The following is a 13,875-nucleotide window of genomic DNA, read 5'->3' as shown; positions in this document are numbered from 1 at the left end:
ACAGGATGATAACACAGCAGGATAAACAGAGAGACGTTAGGTAGAAGGCATTCATACATGGATGGTGGAATTGAAAAGTTCAGATGGAGTAGAGGCTGAGCTACAAGGAATCTTTAAAAAGGTTTTCTGTCTGACTGGGTGTGGTGATGTATGCCTAGAAACTTAGCTACTGGGGAGCCCAAAGCAGGAGGACTACAAGTTCAAGGCTAGCTTGAGCTACTTAGTGAGATTGTGTCTTAAAGTGAAAAAAGGACTGGGATTATAACTCAGTGGGGAAGTGCTTGCCTAGCATTTCCTGGGTTCAGGAAAAAAAAAGGCTTGTCTATGTAGCACCATATTTGAGTAAATTTATGAATTGGAAATCTATTTTAGACAGTGGAGGGAGGCTTTCTTAAGGCATTTGTATTCCTGTCTAATAAGGATCCAAATGATTCAGAGAATTCAAATACAGTCTATGGATGCTGCTTTCAGTGGGATTTTAAGGAAATCACCCCCCAAAAACCTCCCCCCCCCCAGCCCGGTATGGATGGTGTACCTACAAGTTTTATTTATAGCCTTTTTTTGGAATAAAAGCACTTTTTTCAAAGAGCCTGAGAAAATAGTGATATTTCAACTGGGGGAGAAGGAGGGTCAGTTGACAGGGATGGAGTTGGTTTATTTTAACTGTCAGCTAAGAATGAAAGAGATTTGAAAAGAACTGAATAATTATATTCACCACAAATTTGTATGTTGGAAGACTATGCTGAGAAGTGGTGGTATCAGGAGTCAGGTGAGTATCAAAGTGATTGCTCTCGTGGTGGAGAGCTTTAGGAAGGAAAAATGGTCAACAAAAACCTCTTGTTTGGAGGAGCTAGCAAAGAGAGCCAGGATGTTAATGAGAACATGAGCACATATGAGCTAAAAAAACCGACTGTGGCGTCACTCTGCCTTCTAGCTTGTCACTTAAGAGTGTCAATTGTGGCCCACTCAACAGAACACCTGCAAAGAAGAAAGCTGTGAAATGCGGTTCAGCTTTGTGAAGGCAGAACAATGCTATTCTTCAATTCATGGCTACAGGGGAGCAGAGCACAGGGTCAGAGCATCAACAAGGGATACACCCTCCAAAGGTACACCCCCAGGACCCACCTCTATCTGGGCCCCACCTCCTAAACGGCACATTCAGCTATGAACAGCAATAGATTAGTCCACTGATAAGTACAAGACCCCCATGATCCAATCACCTCTCTCCTAGAGTCTCCTCCCAGTCAAATTGAAAATTAAACTTAACTAGACACAACCTTTCCCCCATCTTTCCCTCCCCTAGCTTCTGATAACATTTTTCTCTCAAATTCTATGAAAGCAACTTTTTTAGATTCCATATCTGAACACGATTAAGTAGTACTTGCCCTTTTGTATTGGCTTATTTCACTTAAAATAATCATCTCCAGTTCCCTCTATGTTGTTGCAAATGATAGGATTTCATTCTTTTTATGGTTAAGTGGTGATTACCACATTCTTTTGATCAATTTGTCAGTTGATAGACACCTGGGGAGATTCCATTTCTTGGTTATTGGAAATGGTAATGCAATAACATGGGAGGGTGTTTTCAACATAGTGATTTCATTTGCTTTGAATGTGTTGTACCCACTGGTGGGATTGCTGAATTGTCTGGTACTTCTATTTTGATTATCATAAGGAAACTCCGCATTGATTTACATAATGTCTACATTAATTTACATTCCCATAAGAGAGTGCTTGAGAGTCACAAGCACTTGTTAACTTTTATCTTTTTGATAATAGCCATTTTTAGTACAGTGTGGTATCTCCTGTGGTCTTGATGTGCATTTCTGTGGGGATTAGAAATGTTAAACATGTTTTCATATACCTCTCAGCCTTGTGGGTCTTCTTTTGAGAAATGTCTGCTTAGGTCTTTTGCCCATATTTAAAACTTTTTTTTTTTTTTTGGCTACTGAGTTTTTGGCATTCCCAAGTGCTTGGGATATTAGTCCCTTATCAGGTATATAGTTTGCAATATTTTCTCCCATTCTGGAGTGTGTCTTCACTCTTGTTGATTTTTTCCCCTTTGCTATGCAGAACTGTTTAGTTCAGTTTAATCTCACTTGTTTGTTTTTGCTTTTGTTCCCTGTGTTTTTGGACTTTAGTCCAAAAAAAATCCTTGCCCAAGCCAACATCCTGATGTATTTCCCCTGTTTTCTTCTAGAGGTTTCATTGTTTGATGTCTTTCATTTAAGTATTTAACACATATTGAGACAGCTTTTATAACTAGTAAGAGATAGGTATTGAATTTCATTTTTCTGCATGTGGGTGCCCACTTTTTCTAGCACCATTTATTGAAAAGATTGTCCTTTCTCAAATGCATATTCTTAACATCTTTGTTGAAAGTCAGTTTCTTAGATATGTGGGATTATATGTGGGTACTGTATTCTGTTTTGTTAGTCCAGGCTTCCACAGTAAGTCCCCAACTTACAAATACTCAAGTTGCAAACTTTTAGACATGAACAGACCTCACATTGGGTACATTTCTAGATACAAACATACCATGGAAGTAGCTCACATGTCCACCAGATGTTGTCACAGTTGTGCTGCTGTGTGCTCATGGTACAGCACCATAGCGCATAGTAGGACAGTATAATTGGGAATATACTATATTTTTGTGTTTCGCTTTTTATGCTTTGTGTTGTATATTTGTGTCAAAGGTATATGAAACTCACTTTGTTGAACTTACAAATAAATCTGACTTACAAATGTTCTCCCGGAATAAAACTCATTTGTAAGTCAGGGACTTACTATATTTTTATGCTAATATCGCACTATTCTAAGTAGTGCAGCTTTGTACCATGTTTTGGTCAGGTAATCAGAAACTTCTAGGTTTGTTCTTTCTGCTCAAGATTGCTTTGGCTATTCTGGATCCATTGTGCTTCCAAATGACTTCTAGGATTTTTCCTTAATTTTTTGAATAATGTTATTGATATTTTGATGGGAATTGTATTGAATCTGTAAATAATTTGGATAGCATGGACATTTTTAACAATACCAAATCTTTTAATGAACACAAAGTATCTTTCTATTTATTTTAGTGTCTTTCATCTATGTCTTAAACTTTCATTATAGAGATCTTTTACCTGCTTTATTACTTGTATTCCTGAGCTGTATTTGTTTGTAACCCTTGTACTGGAGTTCCTCTCATTTAACCCCAAGGAACGTGTATTACTTTTTGTCTCCCAGGGCTCCTTCAATCACAATGTAGCTGGCTGGTCCTGCTTACCTGATGTCTCTCTTAATGCAGAACAGACCTCTGCAGGTCTTAGGCAGGATTCTGTGGCCAAATAATAGACTTTTGCGTGGTTCTCATCTCAGCTAATTTTTATTTTAAATAGACTTTATTTTTAGAGAAATTTTAGGTTCACAGCTGGTGGTGGCCAAGAGTGTTACTGTATTTTTCTTTAAGACAAAAGATGTTAATGTAGGAGTTGTTTTCTCTCAACTAAAACCTCAGTATTCAGGTTTAATTGCAGTGTTAATGCTTTTCAATAAATAAGTGAGTTTTGATTGAACAGAAAATACAGACTACCCACGTACCCCTGAATTCACATACTCTGTCTCCCTGTTACAACATCTTGCTAGCGCAGCCTATATTTACAAGGTTAGTATCTTCTCTGTCCCACTCTCTGTCTAAAAAGTCAAATTTGGACTGCAGTTTCCAGTGGTATTGCTGGGCCCTGGGTCCTGAGCCCCTGCTTACCTGGGCTACCAGGCTGTCAAGTGTCCCCTACCTTCACCCCTTTAGAGAAGATCAAATGGACACACAGGAAGTACTGACAGACAGATGTGCAGGCTCCAGGTGCTTTTAGACTGGGCACTGCTGGACCAAGGGCTGCTCTGCCTAGCCCTGTCAATTCAGACAACTTTCTCTTAGTCAAAGGCTATGAGTTTTTTTCTAGGAATTTTTCAGCCCGCATTTCACCTTTTGCTTTTTAGTTTCTCATCCTAAATTGGCTTAGTCTGCCCTCCAGACTTGCTTAAGATTAAGTTCCCTATTTAATGTTGAGCATCTGCACTGAGTCATAGTTTGTCACCCCACAGTTGCTCACTGAGAGATGCCTTTCAGGCAGGCAGCCTTGCCCTGTGGCTGAGAGGAAGTGGAGCCCTGCCAGACACCCACACCTTTAGGCGGAGCTGTGTCTGAGAACCAGTGGGGTGATGTGTCATCTGCTGGGAGGGAGGGAGGAGAGGGAGGGGAAGGATGTAAGAGTGGGTAAAGGGAGAGGATGAGTGGGGAAGCAAAGAGGGAGGGCAGAAGAGGAAGGAAGGGCAGCATCGGGCCTGATGTCCCATGATTTGAGGGGGCCTGGGGCTGTACTGGCTGTCTGAGGGAAAAGGAGGTGAGGTCTCTAATGAGCTTTCTTTGCTTGAGAGTAGGGGGGATGAGGTCACACCTGGGTTTGTGCTATTTGGGAAAGAAGGAAATGAGATCATCTGGAGTTTCCTTGGTTTTTGTTGGAGAAGTGAAGGGAGAGGATACATCCTGCCCCAAAGGCCTTGTTTCAGGGACTGGGAGATATGAAAGACTTCTGTCTCTGGAGGCAGGGCTGCCTGTTCCCACAGTTTGCCCAGGGTCACCCAGGCTGTCACTGTGATCCCCAGTGGCTTTTGCATTTGTGAGTCCCTTCTTCCATTAGAAACAAAAACAGAACAAGAACAAAACAAAACCCTAAAGATGTTTTACAACTATGTCATTGTAAAGAGGCATATAATCCAGGCTGCATTCATTGTTTTATAAGTGATACTAATTTTTCTTTGGATTTAAAAAGAAGTTAAAAGTAAACTATTTTTGTGAGCCTCTAAAAGCATCCTGAGCCTGAGGTTCCGTGTACCTGCTGCCCACAGTGGGTAGATTGGCCCCGAGGTTACTGGGATAGTCTGGGTTCTCCTCACCTTCACAAAGGACTGGGGCTGGAGGCTCCACGTGGCAGCCATCAACAGCCTCTGACCTCACTTGATCTGTCTGGGATGCTCTGCCAGGGCTTGGGCTGAGAAAGTACCCGTAGCTCTGGCTGGCCTCCTTGTTCTGGGAGAGGGGGCTGTGTAGAAGCAGGATGGTCCAACAGGTAACTCACTTAAGGTGCAGGACACTTAGGCTAAATAATCCATCAAACAGAAAATACTGGCCATGTCCCCAGGCAAAGGCAGAGATCAGTGGGGACTCTATTTTGGAAACTCAGTATCAAGGGTAATCAGTCAGTTTTGAGGACACAATATAAACAAGGTGGAAGTGATCATATACATTTTTCACATTCATTCCTTCATTAGGCACACACTTAGTAAACATCAACTGCATGTCAGGTACCTTTTGCCTGGCTATCTTTACTCTTACCCAACACCTGGGCCCCATCCTTCTCCAGACTATGGGGCTGGACCTTTTATCTCCTCCTTTTGACACACAGGCTAGTTATGTACACAGAGCCCCATCTGAGGCCAGCTGCCCATCTCCCTACTTCTCCTGTGTTGAATATTGAGGGGTGCAATCCAAGTGTCAAATGTTAAGCCAGAGCCCTAACTCAGGCAAGGAGGCCCTGTCAGACATCCAACTTCTGGGAAATGAATCAAGAGATCTAGATTCAGGTTTTGACACAGATTTTTGGGGGGAGATTTTGTTTTTTGAGAAATACACTAGAGGTTGGGGGAAAGGGACTCATTCCCTTTGGAAGATAAGTGTTTCCCACCATTAAAGGCAAGGCATTGGGTGGGGGACACTGGGTTTTGGATCCATTTTCCTATCTCTTCCTTCTTTGATTACATTTCTTTTTCTCTCAGCAAGTACCAAAGAACACAGTCACAAAGACAAGGAATGAAAACAGCAAGATCAACTTCCAACAGGGCCACGGCTAAGCCTTCTTTCCCTCCTGCACAGGCTTCACCAGGGCTGACTGGGGCAAGAGTAGCTCACTCTACAGATCCCAGGCTGTACTGGAAGACCAGGGACTCAGGTAGGGGTGGGGTTTTGTTAACAAATTACAAAAAATTGATGGTAGGGGGAGTGTAATTTTGTGCTGGGAGGGCTTCTTGTCTCCAAAATGCAAGATTGGGTAAGGCAGGGATAGCTCCAAAGCCCAATAGAGTGGGGGTAAGAGTGGTGGGGCAGAAGTTAGCTGTTCTTCCACATCCGTACCAAACAGAGCAGAATTACGGGTGAGGGGAAATGAGGGGAAGAGACACACATGGGAATGGAACCCTCTTTCTTAGATTACGGGAAGGCCAAGAAAGAGAATGCTTTGCAACCTTCATCTGCCAAACCATTACTAAGGGGTTACAGGAATGGGGAAGACAGAAGGAAGGGAAGAGAATGGGAAAGTAAAAAGGATTAACATGTGATATATATGAATACCAGTTCCCCAACACAAATGTATTTATTATGTTTTGCAAACATATACTGATAAAGGGGGAGGCTGGAGATATAAATGCATTCCTGCTCTCAGGAAACTTGTGTATTGTACTCTTGAATTCCCCATTGTGTCTGTTTATAGCCACAATGGAGAGGGAGAAACAGAATGAACTTGTTAGGAGCCTCGTTACCTATTTTACCTGCCAGCAGCCTGTTAGGCATTATGTCACTTAATCTTTCATAATCCAGGGAGCACATATTATTGCTTGTTTCACAGATGAGGAAACAGCCTCGCAGAGGTTAAGAAGCCTCCCACAGTCATACAGTTCACAAGTGGGGCTGGGAAGCAGTTCTCACTCATTCCAACGTCAGCGATGAAAATTCCACCTGGGTATGCCTCCTTACTAGTTATGATTTATGGTATGGCAAACTTAGCTTACTAATAGCTTTCTCAGAGTGGGTTTATAGCGGAAAGTTAGGAATACTCCCTTTTGGCAATGATGAGGGCATATTACCTCAGGAAGAAGCTAGGTTCAGAAAGAATAGGGAGGAGCCCATGTTAGGAATGTTGAGAAGGCAGGGGATTCTTAGCTCATCTGGCTTGTAGTGCATAACAGTAAGTAATTGGAGTTATTTAGACTTGGAAAGACATATGTTTTCATACAGCAGGTGAAATGCCAAAGTAACATGTCCTTTAATGTGTAGTTCTGCACTGCATAATGACATTTGAGTCAATGATAAACCATATCACTCTAGATGACCACATAAAATTATATTGCCTAGTAATGTTGTAGGCATCTTAATTTGTGGGACTGTACTCTAATGTTTGAACAGTTATGAAATCACATATGCATGGCATTTCTCAGAACATATCCCATGTTTAAGTGACATGTGGCTATACGTTCATGCCTTCTGGTTAAGAGGTGTGCAGCAGTTACTACGAGTGTGAATTTAAAATGTAATTGTCTCACCAACACGCAGTCAGCAGTCAGTAGTCCCCTGTCCTTGGTTTTTCTCTTCATGGTTTCAGTTAGTTACTTGAGGTCAACCATAGTCTGAAAATAGAAAATAAAAAATTACAAAATGAAGAAATCAGTAAGTTTAAAAAATTTTATTTCTGGATTGCTATATTTTTTCTATTTTATTATTAATCATTTCTCTTAGGCTCTTCCTATTAGGCTCTTGCCTAATTTACAAACTAAAGTTTATCAGAAGTATGTATGTATAAAAGGAAATAATACAGGTTTTGGTCCTGTCTGTGCTTCTTGATATACACTAGGATCTTGGAATACAAGGGGTGACTACTGTGTCCTGGACAGCACAGAATGCAAACAAGTTACATATCAAGGAGAAAAGCAACTGGATAAAAAATTTCTGGGATGTACACAGCAGAATCTCTGATCAGCTGAGTCTCCTTCAGGAAGGTGATGCAGATCTCAGCAAGTGTAATTCAGAAGCCCAATCAGAAATCACTGCTCCAGATCTGGATGCAGCAAGGTGAACACCAGTCCTGAAGCAGCTCTTAGGTATGGACTTGGTTTTTGCCACATTCTAGAGATGTGTGTGTACATCTGATGTGAGGGGCAAGTATTCATGGGAGCCAGATTATAGCAGCTCTTTAGAGAGTGTTGACCTCTCTGAGATATGAAACTGCAGTTTCAAACACTTAAAATCTACTTACGAACAACATCAGCAAATATACTTCCTCCTGGTTTTCTTCTGCTATGCTTGTTTACGCTTTTATACTGAGTCCCACATATAATCCATTCCTGCCCCTGTGGACTTGGTCCACAATAGTAACTGACAGAATGACCTGCTGAGACCCATCGCTGCCATTATAGGTCCATCAACTGATCTGTTTCTCTCTCTTCTAAGCCCAAACCCGTTTACCTACACAACTTACTTTAGAGGCCAAAGGTTATTTTTTCTTTTCCCTCTAAATATCCTGTCAAACTCATAAGGAGAAGGGGTGGTTATTACTACATTTTCTAAATGGAAAAATGTAAACAACTTCAGTAACTAAATACAACCAGAAGTGAAATGTCTGAGGAGAATTATATAGATCTGCTATTATCACTTCACTAGCTAGTCCCAGAGAAGCAGCGAGGAAGATTCAGAAACAAAGTCAGCTATGATATAGTAAGGTTGTGAAATTGAGACGGAGACCATTAGGAGGACAGAGGACAGGTGAACTTCAGGTCCTTAACTCAGGGCCTGTTATCCATTAGAAGTATGGTACATGTTTTTGCCGAGCCCATCACTATCCAAAATAAACTAATCAACCTCAAAAATGAGAAGTGTTGTTAAAGCCAGGAAGCCTTCACCATAGTGTCTCTAAGAATAAATTAGATGAGAAAATAAAACTGTTGGGAATCACCACAAAGGGACAGAAGACAAACTCCTGGGCTCTTAACCTGTCACTCAGTAAAAGCACAATTTGTGCTTCTCTCAGGGGCAATCAGGGCTGAAAAGCTGATTTTGCTAAAAACAAAAATAGTAACAAAAACAGTGACTCTTCACTTGAGCCTATAGGTGCCCAATGGGAAACTAAAAATAGGATAAAGCTTGGTATGTCTGCCTTCATTTTGTATCTGTGTCCTTTATTTCCTTAACCTTGGAGTAAGATTCCTGCTTAGCTGTACCCATAGGCATGTTACTCCCTTAAGGAATGTCTATAAAAACTGGCAATACAAGGTTTCTTAGTGCTAAATGTATCTAACCCATTTCATCTGCCTTGAAGACTAAGGACAGGGAGGTAAGTGTAACCAAGATATTCTCAAGATTCACAGAGACATCCAACTGTCAGCTTTTCTTTTCTTTTTCTTTTTGATATGGAGAACTGAACTCATGACTTTGCACTTGCCAAGTAGATGCTGTGCTGCTGAGCTGTGTTCCTGCCATTAACTACCAGCTTTTACAATGTCCTGAAGTGGCTCTTAGAAGTTTGAGTCACTGCCCCAAGCCTACAGTTGCCTTCAGTTCCAGCAGGGCGTCCGCAGGACTGAGACTGCTTCTCTTAACCCCCAGCAGAGGCAATCACCTTATTGGAACCAGAATTGCTTCCCCAAACAATGACTTCTCTGGAGCCACCTCATAGTGTCAGAATGGGGATAATTATCAAATAGACCCACTCCACCAGCCCCATAAAAACTTGTCCCTGTCCTTTGTCAACAACCAGGCTGTCAGTGCCATGGCCCCTTCAACTGTTTACTTAAAGCTTAAGTCCCTCCCCTATTTTACCTTACTTTCTGAGTCTTGCTGTGTAGTTCAAGCTGCCCCTGAGCTCACTATGTAGGCTAGACTGGCTTTGAACTCACAGCAATCTTCCTGCCTCAGCCTCTTGAGTGCTGGGATTACAGGTGTGAGCCACCATGCCCTGCCTTTGTGTGTGTGTGTGTGTGTGTGTGTGTGTGTGTGTGTGTTTAATTTTAGGAAAAAACCAAGAAAAATCAAACAGAATAAAATCAATCCTTGGTGTGTTTTTTAAATTTCCGTAATCACTGGATCAAAGGACCCCACATATGGTATCAAAATGACTGACAAGAAGGAGGGGTAAGAATGCCATGGAATGCCCATGAACCTCCTGACCAGTTGGTAGAAGAGCATGTTACTCAATTCCCTGTCCCGGGGACAAAATACTTGACACCTGCAATATACAGAAGGAGATGTTTGTTTTGGGTCTCATGATTTCAGAGAATTCAGTCTGTGGTTGGCTGGCTTAAGATAAAAACAACATGGTTTAAAAAAAAAAAAAAGAAATGCCACGGTAAAAGTAGTTGGAGGAGGAAAGATGATTACATTGTGAGAGTCAGGAAACAGAGGTCAAAGGAAGGAAATGGGTTCAGAGGTCTATCCATAGATTGCATCTGCTATGACCTGCCCTTTCCTATCAGGTCACATTTTATGAATTTGTCGGTGGATTAATCTAATGATTATATTGCCCCCGTAACCTAATCACCTCCCAACAGTGCCACCTCTGAACACATACGACATTCTTGAAGAGAAGGAAGCTGTGAGATAGCGGAACTCTCTTTTTCTAAGGCAAAGACCATAATATGACACTGGATGTGTGACTAGACTGCACAAAAATGAACCAGACCCTTGGAAACCAGGTCTCAGGTCAGCTACGTGAGTCTTTGCACGGGGTTCGGTCGCACTGACTCTATTTAGTCATCCTGTTTTTGTTTCTTTTCTCTCCAAATCCTCATTGCACCTTCACCTGTCTCCTGTTTCCTTTCTTTTTCCTTGCCTTTCTTCTTTACTTTATTTCTTCATTTCTTTGGTAAGTAGAGTACAAGAATGAAAATTCTTCTGTCGTCTTAGGCTCACCATTTGGAATTATTTTCATTGGATAGAAGAACATAAATACTGACATAGAAAGTCTAGTGGCTAGTTGGTAAAGCCTTGAGAATTATCCTGAAAGTCAGTTAAACGCAAATCTCAATTGAGAATTGTTTTCTTGATATTTTCCATTTCTCCTAAAGTTGTGGATGAATTTCAGATTAGCTTAAATTTCTGGTTATTTGATCTCTGTTCAAAACTTTTTTTTCACTACTCTCCTCTGTCCTTTTCCAGATGCTGAAAATTTTTTTCTGCATTAAGATACTAGCAAAAGGGCTACGGACTTAGCTTAGTGGTTTAAGCGCCTGCCTGGCAAATGCGAGATTGTGAGTTCAATTCCTGGTTTAAAAAAAAATAGAAAAAGATACTAGCAAGAAACTGGGGATGGTGGCTGAAGCCTGAAATCCTTAAGCTTTGGGAGGTTGAGGCTGCAGAATAGCAAGTTTGAGTCCCAATGCAGACAACCTAGCAAGATCTTGTCTTACAATAAAAAATAAAGGGTTCTATGGATGTAGTGAAGTGTGAAAGCCCTGGGTTCAATCTTCAGTATGAAAAAAAGATAAAAAAGATATTAGTAAGAATATAATTTCTTCTAGTTTTATAAACTTTACACATATCTGGCTGCAAGATCATCTTTATATGCATAATTATATCTGAAAACATTTTATCTTGATTAATTAAGGTATTTTTGCTTTTTACTAACAGCAGGGAAGAGTTTCTGGAAAGGCCTCCAGAGCCACTTAGGCTCTTTGAAAGGTTTGCAGTCCACAAGTCCAGATTAGCACATGTCTGCTACCACTTCAGTTTCTATCTGGTAGAGCAGAAGTGTGGTAGTTACATATTTCCAGTCACTTCTGTCACGATTTAATGCTACCAACATAATTAACTGCCTTAACTTAAAAAAATGCTTTTATATTTGAAATGTTACAGATTTTTATTGTAGCAGATTATGAAATACAGAGCAATATAAAGGAGAAAACATGTATCACCCATAATTATACTGTTGGATAATAGCAGAATCAATATTTTGGTAAATGTCCCTCAGGGTTTTTTCCTACTCATACAGTTTTTAAATGTATAAGTAAAATTTTATATGATGATAAGGGTTTAATTTTGGGGTAACTATTTTTTGCTGAAATACATGTATCACACATATTTCCCCCATGGAGTTAAATGTTCATTATACAACATAATATTAAATGGAGTTCACCAGCCAAGCCAACTTGTCCGAGGTTGACCACTCAGTTGCTGCTACTTCCATGTGTTCTGGGTTCATGGTTCTTGACCACATGATAAGAGCCCTGAGTGCCTCAAGTTTGAGGACAGGTTTTTAATAAGTAAACCTTTATAGCACATTATTAAAAGAGAGTGCACAAGATTTTGTTGTGTAAATATATAATTTCTTTCAGATATACCTTCTTCCAACTTCGATTAAATTGTCATTTTTTTTCTCACTGTCTTGGGTAATGCAGACCAAAGCAGCCTTGTACACAAAGTTTGTGAGAATCTCTAATTACTTCCTCAGGACAAATTCCCAGAAGTGGCAAGGTGGCTAGTAGAGTTCATTTATTTTCTTGGTGATACTGGGAATTAAACTCAGGACCTCATGCTTGCCAGGCAGGCACTGCGCCAGTGAGCTAAATTCTTGGCCCCTTTATTGGAGTTTAACATTTTTAAGTCTTTGCAGAAATTCTGCCAAACTGGCCTTTGGAAAGTAGGTACTACTTTATTCTAAAGAGCAACTGTTAATCTGTATTTCTATATGATGAGTAATTGTTCTTCAAAATGGAATTATACTAACTTGAAAAATAGCAATCTCACTTTCATTGAAATTTCTTGGAATACTATTTCATGTCCTTAATTGGCCATTTGCATGCAGGCCTAGGGAATAGTTCACTAATGCTATCTCTTCAATTTCTGACCGCGATCATTAACTTTTACTTCTTGGTTTGCAGATGAGCTAATTGATAATTTTTACTCAGACCATTTCCAAAGATGAATAATATTACAACAATGTTTGTTTTTCTATGTTTTCCGTGTTTTGTCACTTTCTGTAAGGTGATGGAAAATGAATACATGTTAAATACTGGTCAGTTTATTCAACTTCCAAATTTATAAATAATCTTTCTCCTTAATCTAGTCATGTGGTTATTCTGTTTTATATATATATATATATATATATATATATATATATATATTTTTTTTTTTTTTTTTTTTTTTTTTTTTTTTTTTTTTGTCCTTTTGAAACAGGGTTTTGCTATGCAGTTCAGGCTGGCCTTGGGCTCACTTTGTAGCCCAGGCTGGTTTTGAACTTTCAACAATCCTCCTGCCTCAGCTTCCCAAGTGCCTGGATTACAGGAGTATACCACCATGCCCAGCTGTTTTAAAATTTTGCAATGAGTACTTTTTAACAAGAGCTAAATTTGCTAGCAAAACTACTTGCTACCACTATTTCATCTTGAACCCTACTGTTCCATATAGCTGCTACTAGTTACATGGTAGTAGTAGTTACTGCTACTAGTTGCTATCTGACTTTTAACTTAAAAAATGAAATCCAGCCAGGTTCAGAGATACACAACTGTAGGCCCTGCTACTTGAAAGGATGACGCAGGAAGATTACAAGTTTGAGGTCAACCTAGCAATTTAAGCCCTGTCTCAAAAAAAAAAAAAAAAAAAAGTAAGAACATAATGGCTGGTACTGCAGCTCAGTTGCAGAGCACTTGTGGATTGAGGTCCAGGGTTCAATCCCTAGTACTGAAAAATAAAACAGAAAGTTATCCCTAATAACTGTAAATGGTTGGCTAGTAGTCACCACTCTGGACAGCATAGATACAGAGTTTTCTCACCTCGTAGATAGCTCTGGATAATGCTGAGCAAGAGTCTGACTTTCACACTCACTGGACCTGCTGCTTCCCACATCTCCTGGCCTCTCCATAGAACGCCCTTTTCCTTTTCTTTGGATAATTCCTACATGTCCTTCAACATGTAGCTCAACAATCACTTACCCTAGGGAGTTATTTATTGACCGCCCATGTTCTAGACCGGATCACACACCCTTATGGGGGCTATTCGCGCCCAGGTATGAAGTGCACATCTGGTCTCCTCTGGTTGACTGGTTCCTGCCCCCTAGCAGCTGGGGAGGGGTCCTTCAC

General features: G+C 40.4%; 1 long non-coding RNA gene across 2 annotated transcripts; it reads left to right on the top strand.

The window, feature by feature from the left end:
• The first annotated feature begins 944 nt into the window (after positions 1-944).
• Positions 945-12,860, top strand: LOC106025539 (uncharacterized). Of its 2 annotated transcripts, XR_010048955.1 has the most exons (5): positions 945-1,106; positions 5,815-5,987; positions 6,660-6,773; positions 7,662-7,908; positions 10,351-12,860. It is a non-coding gene; the product is annotated as an uncharacterized LOC106025539 (long non-coding RNA). The 2 variants fall into 2 exon arrangements; XR_001199130.2 differs by having other exon boundaries at positions 949-1,106; positions 7,662-12,860.
• Positions 12,861-13,875: the final 1,015 nt, after the last annotated feature.

Source organism: Cavia porcellus, unplaced genomic scaffold (genome assembly GCF_034190915.1).
Source record: "Cavia porcellus strain 051 isolate PalLab524CR breed Dunkin Hartley unplaced genomic scaffold, mCavPor4.1 scaffold_1, whole genome shotgun sequence".
Classification (NCBI taxonomy): Eukaryota; Metazoa; Chordata; class Mammalia; order Rodentia; family Caviidae; genus Cavia; species Cavia porcellus.
The sequence above is the reverse complement of the archived record's forward strand: the minus strand, read 5'-3'. Positions and strand labels throughout refer to the sequence as shown.